The 6,975-nt window shown below is 35.6% G+C and overlaps 1 long non-coding RNA gene across 1 annotated transcript; it reads right to left on the bottom strand.

Moving 5' to 3' along the window:
• Positions 1 to 2,669: 2,669 nt before the first annotated feature.
• LOC131077541 (uncharacterized) lies at positions 2,670 to 3,332 on the bottom strand. The gene is made up of 3 exons (XR_009113601.2): positions 3,042 to 3,332; positions 2,862 to 2,958; positions 2,670 to 2,757 (listed from the first exon to the last, which is right to left on the bottom strand). It is a non-coding gene; the product is annotated as an uncharacterized LOC131077541 (long non-coding RNA).
• Between the last annotated feature and the right edge of the window lie 3,643 nt (positions 3,333 to 6,975).

Here is a 6,975-nt window from a genome sequence, read left to right as displayed (position 1 = left end):
AAGCTTTCTCAAATATTGAACTACCCCTATATAACTCCTTACCTCAATGACTAACTAACTATGGTAAACTATATATTCTAACAAATACAAAATCAGCAATCCCATATATTCTAACAATATACAAACACAACCAAGAGGGACTATTTGGGTAATGAAGACCTTGATAAAGCATGGATATGAAAGCGAAGAAAATGACAAAAGTAACATGCAAAGCCCTGATGAAGATAGGTAGCCATTATGCATTCTACTACAGTACAATGACTAGTTATAGGTCAGACATGACGTACAAGGTCATGAAGGGTTAAAGGATGCAGAGATTACAATCATAGCAACACACTAAGATTATAAAGATCTCAAACCACAAAGTGACCTCTCACTGTCCATAAGAAAAGATGTTCATATACAAGGATTGGATCGGAAAAATTGTAGCAAGTTAATGACAGAGAGTAGAAGCAGTTAACAACTTTACCCAAGTAAGGATTTGATCCAATGCCAAAAGGGCCAAAGGCAGTTACAATGATTTAGGGTTAAAGGGGTATAAGGTTTGGATGAATGAGAACATGATAGTATCGTAGCAGCAATATGAATAAATCTTTGATAGTCCCAAAGTCTGATAGACCTTGGTTTAGATGAATAAGGTTTAGATGAATGAGAACATGATAGTATCGTAGTAGCAACATGAATGAGTATAAAGGTTTAGATGAATGAGAACATGATAGTATCGTAGCAGCAATATGAATAAATCTTTGATAGTCCCAAAGTCTGATAGACCTACAATACATAGTCAAAATAGTAACATCATTTAAATAAAAGGACAAATCACAGTTATATAGACTATCAAGAGTATCGGTCACAACATAATGCAACCATTGTCACAAAATGTCAAAGATCAAGCTACATTGATAGTTCAAAGCCTCAACATAGAACCGAGACAATTATGATAAGTCTGAATTCTTGATTAAGGTGCATGATGGTTTCACTTGTCCCACCATTGGTTCCATCACCCTCAAGTTAAAGTTGAATTTAAAAGCTTAGATGTTTCTTTTACCGTTATTTCTACCTTAGACCAATTTCATGTGAAGTCGGCTCATTTTTTAAGGCAGTGCCCTATGTAGTCCATTAAAATTTTGAAGTTCTCAGTTCAAGGACAAGTGTAAACTATATTTCATAGTGGGTTCTATCCCTTGTTTAGACAACTATTTGGTGTATTTGGTGACTCCTAATTGCTAATCTTTGATCTCAGACTTAGACAACTATTTGGTATATTTGGTGACTGCCCTTTTAAAAAGTTAAATGAATATTTGCTTATGTAATCAGCAATATGAATATAAACAACAAAATCTTAACCAAGGACCTTACCTTTGATGGTCTCCACCAAGTAACTTCTTGTGTTGTTGTTCGTGCTGGCTTTGTTGGACCCTGCAATTAAGATTCAATACATATTATTCAATAAGATTAACAGTTGAGCATAATGAAATATTGAAAAGTGTGTTACCTTATTGAGCTTCTCTTTGTTTCAATAATAGTTTAATATTCTCTACTTAACATGGCCAACCACATGAAGGTGGAAGCTTATGTGGCCCTCCCCCGCCCCCCTAACATCACTCTAAATTCCTTGTTAACATATAACATTCATTCATTCTTTCATCCATTAATAAAATATAACATTCATTCATTATCACATAACATTCATTAACATTCATTAATACGTAACATTCATCAAAATTCATTAACACATATCATTCATTAACATTCATTAATAAATAATTACATTCATTAACACATAAATTTTATTCATTAACATATAATACGATTACAATCATTTTATTTTTATTTATTTTTGAAGTTAAGTAAACACTAAGTGGAGCATCGTTTTCTTCATCATTTTCCACTCTTCAGTTGTTGTGCCCTCTACTTGTGATCTTAATGTATGCCTAGTCTTGTACTCACGACAAGGACGCCTAGGCAAAGGGGGCTTCGCTGCAATAACAAATAAATGGGTTAAATTCATAAGATTTTTTATTATTGTTATAAGTGTTTCATTAATTAAAAGAACATTATAAGGGTGCTCTTTACCTAATGGAGCCACATCATCTTCCTGATCATTTTGTCTAGCCTCATCCTCAACATGTTAAACACCCTCTAAATCCTCTAGAGTTGAAACATACACGAAAGGTTATATTAATCAATACACCAATTGCAATTAAATTCGTTTAAAGGAATAACAATGGTCCTCTTTACTTGATGGGGGCACGTCACGTTCCTGACGTTGTCTACCCTGATCATGCTCCACTTTTTCACCACACTCTTCATACTCTAAAATAAAAACAAAAAAGGTTACATTAATTACTACACCAATTTCAATTAAAGATGTTTAATTGTATTAATAATTACATTAAGAAAAAGTGTATAGCACATGAATACCTCCAGTACTGGGATGCACACCACAACCTTCATCATGTGCAGGTTGTGTTCCACCCTTAACAAACTCCATTCCAATGCCATGTGCATTGTTATCATTTCTTGCTTATTTAAAACAAATATAATCACTCTATGTTGGAAATTAACATCAAATAGATTATTTCAAGTATTCAATTTTAAATAATTTTCATTTAGCTTATTTACCTATGTGATGGATGCATTGGAATCTTGTGTTTTCCCACTCAATTCTCTTAGGTGTTCAGCCATGGCTCCATAGCCTTGCTAGAAGGCAATTTTCATGTCATCTTCTGTGGGCACTCTATTGAATTTAGAGCCCTACATTTTTGTTTAATATCATATATTTTGCTTCTATTGTTTGATTAAAAAAAATTGTTTGCAATTTATTATTTCAATGTGATATTTCATTTATTGATACTTACAATTCGTGTGGCAACTTTCATATAACCACCAAATCCAAGTTTGTGTTTCCCATGCTTTTCTAGTCTTTCCTTAGTTGCCTTCAATGTGTCGAACAACCTATGAAAATTTTGAAATATGTTAGATTATGTAAATATAAAGAGTAATTAGTACATAATTACATTGTTAATAGTATCACATACCTTCCTTCACCTGGTGATGTATGTCCTTTTCTCTTTTCAGCTTTCTCCTTTCCATCTGAAACCAGGTCCTTCCACTCCCTCTAGTCTGGATTCATGGGGGGACGCTCGTACTTTTTGTTCTTCTCTAAATGTGTTCTATATTGGTCCCTCACATACTTTAGATATGTGTCAGCTTTCTAAAGGACCTTGGTTTTGTTGAATGTTTCATTTCCGAACAGCATAACCAAACGGTTTATGAGTTCATCTTTTAATTGTTGATTTTAGGCATTCCACCGTGTACATATGGTGGTCCCAAAGATCTCCAATGTAATCTCATTTAGATGTTTATAAAAAACATCATTGCCTACAAAAAAATCATGGGATCATTAGTCCAAAACGAGTGATCAATAAGTAAATTACAATTGGACTATATATAATAATTATTTTAAAATACCTGGAACCTTCTCTATCTTTATGGGAACAAAATAAGTGGTCACCACAAATGTGACTGGCAACGTTCTCGTACAAGTAATACAAGAAGATCCAGGAAATGTTGCTAAAATATCACCACTAGTGGCATCTACATCCCCAGGTGTGTCTCTTGTTGCACAGGTCCGTGCAGTACTCGATGACTGCATGTTGCATGTTGTCAACATTGCAGTCAGCAATATAGGTGTCGATGATGAGGTCGGATGAGGTGGTGAATGCACAGGAACATGAACACCACCTTAAGATTAATACATTAAATATACAATACAATAAATATAAGAGCAATAACACATTAACAGAAGGATAGGAACATGTAAAAATATGAGTTGGTGTCTGCACAGAACATGGTCATCACCTGAACTACCTGGAGTACCATGATCATGGCCACTAGCTTCATGAGGACGCAAAAATTTCTATAAAAACAACACATACATATTTTAGTTCATGACATAAAAGAGTATAAAATATAAACCATGAATGAACTTATGTTATAATTAAAGATTTCATGACTGCTTACTTGCAAGTTTTGTGCTCTCTCTGTCAATTGTTTCACCCTCTCTTGTATCTCATAAGTTTGAGGGACTATGAATAACAATTTAAGAATTTCTTTATTTATTTTCTTTGCGTCTTTCTTATCATTTCAGCAGGGTTTGTGGAATATGCGATGTCATCATAGCATAATAGTGATTCCACCTCTATATCGATGTTCTTAGATACTACAGGTACGTTTCCCCGAACATCCATTTGTGAGAAGAATATTAGTAACATTATCAAAATTAATCCAAAACCCTAAAGAAAAGAACATAATAATATAACATTTTGTTTGTATCTAATTTGTACAATTACAATGAGGTTTATCTACTCGGTAGAAGTGCCCGGAGCTACATCTCGATCTATGCTATGTGTCGGATCAATGTCGCGCTGTGACAAAAATTAAATATAAAAAAACATTATCGAAATGAAACCAATAGACTTACCAAAAAAACTTAATAATAAAATGGTATATTGGATTCATTAATTGCAGGTTGGTTTAAATGGTATATAAGTACGCACCACCCCCACAATAGTAACTTTGTTTGTATCCATGTGATTCAAATTGTAATGGATTAGCAGCTCTTCCCCTACACTTATTGATTTTATCACACATACAAATACATGGTTTCCCTCACGTTCCTCAAATATGCAATCGGGTTGCCTATAAGTTGACATAGGTCGTGTACTATTTATAAAACCTACAATATTCCCTATTTCTTTTGGCCTTCCGTTAATGTACATAGCCACTCTTTTAATTTGATCATTTCTTTTAGTTGTATATAATTTGCTGACAGTGCATACCTATGCATACTTCGTGTATATCGAACCAGCTGCATCCAACTTTTGTAATTGTAACAAGGTCCGACATACTCCATCAATTCAGCAACTTTGTTGTAATAGACCTTTATATCGTCCATAGAAAATAGGCCCAAACCATGTAATGATGATGGTGCTATGAGATATATCCTCCCGTTAACACAAAAATCAGTGTTTAATGGAGGAAGTTCCTTGGGTACCCATTGTTTATGTAAGTGTTTGTACCTCAAGGGCACCTTGATGTTGCCCATGCTCTCATCATCGTAAGAACATGACCCCCCTTGAGCAAGAAACAATTTCATGCATTTATGGAATTTGTTTCTAATCTTTTGACCTCTAGTTGATCTCCCTCTTTTAGATCTACTACATGTCTCGCTTTCCTCTTCTCTTCCTGAATTTCCCTCGCTCGAGGAAGACACATCTGACAAATACCTATTTGGTGGTACATGCACTTCATAAAATGAGAGAGATAGTTGGGAGAGGATCGATTGTTATTGTGATAGGAAAAGTTGATGGTGGGGTCGCTGACTGAGGTGAAGTAAGTGGTGAGTTGGCTATGCCAAGTCATACTTTGGATTGGACCTGTTTGCCATATGGAAGGTCAGTGTCAGATTGACCGACGATGACCGTGTGATTTGCCGAGATGGATAGGATCTACTGTAGAGTTTCAAACAATTTTTATAAGGGTGTTGTAAAGGCGTGGTATATTATATGTACGGGAAGTTAGAACGGATAGAGTGCAAGCTTGTCAACTTGGAGAAAATAGTGACAAGGTAGGACGATTGGATGCTGACTCATTTCAGAAGGCTAGGTTTCTAAAGGTTTACATTGAGTCAAAATTGATTTGACAAGCAAGGACAATAGTTTCAGAGGCATAAGAGAATTTGGATAACCTCTGAGTTGGAAATGAAAGATCATGGATTTCTCGGTACAATTAGAGGTTGCTTGTTGTCAGGGATTCTCATGGAGGGATAAAGTCAAAAAAGCCTTCACACCCCCTCTGAAAATCCTTCAAACTTTCACAACCCTTCGAACTTTGAGAAGATCTAAAAGAGGATAATCTGGTGTTTTAAAAGAATTCTGAAGCAAAGTTGCAAAGTCCCAAGACGAGAAGATCAAAAAAAGATCATCCATGTAAGGTGAATCTTGACAGAAAAGCAGTGGATTGATTTTCCTTGTGAAAAAGTTGGAATTCGACGGTGTCCTGGGTTTGACATGCATGATTTCCCTAGTTCACAGCTGGCATGGTGAATAGATAGAAGCGAGCATTTAGGAAGATTGTTTTTAAATGAACAGACATCACCAAGTGAAGTGATTTTGATTATAAATACAATAAGGTGGTAGTTCAGTTGGTAGAAGAGAAAATAAGCCTCTTTTCTTTCTAAAGAGCGGTTTTTCATCACTAAAGAAGATAATGTTTGAGCAGTAACGTGCATGGAGTTGATGTGTGTTTGTTGATACCGGCGGATGGATGTTCTTTCTCTTGTGTGAGTTTGCTTATTGTTAGAGGGGTTGTGAAAGTTCGAAGGATTGTCAGAGGGGGCGTGAAAGCCATTTCTTATCAGAAAAATCCACTCATGATACATTCTCTGCTTCTACTCTGCCACTAGTTGGCAAGGGGTTTGAGGAAGGATCCCATAGGGGAATGAAAGAAGGACTTGTTTGAGTGGGGAGCGGCAGCCAGTCATCTCTGCGACAACATAGAAGTTGCAACCCCTCAACATATTATGTTTCCCTATAAGCTTCTCCTTCCACTTTCTCTGATCCTAGGCATAAAGGTTGGAGATCTTCCTCTAGTTTGGGGGTGATTTTACTTCTTTCCAGGATCTAGATTCCCTTCCAAGAAGGGAAATGTTGTGTAGGATAGAATGAAGCATCTCACAATCTGATTGAAGACATCGGGATGATAATGACACAGCTCAAGAACTTTTGTTTCTATCAATGTTCAATTACAAATTGTGATTTTATTTTATCATAGGTGTCAGCGTATGGGTAGTTTTAAGGAATATTTTGTAACAGAATTGTGTATGGCTTTCTTGGCTTGTTCATTCTAGATGACATGTGTCTCTTGGCCTCAAGCTTTTTGCTCCCTTATTTTCTTAAAAGAGAAATCAAG

This window comes from Cryptomeria japonica, chromosome 3 (genome assembly GCF_030272615.1).
Source record: "Cryptomeria japonica chromosome 3, Sugi_1.0, whole genome shotgun sequence".
Lineage (NCBI taxonomy): Eukaryota > Viridiplantae > Streptophyta > Pinopsida > Cupressales > Cupressaceae > Cryptomeria > Cryptomeria japonica.
This window is presented reverse-complemented; position numbering and strand designations above follow the sequence as displayed.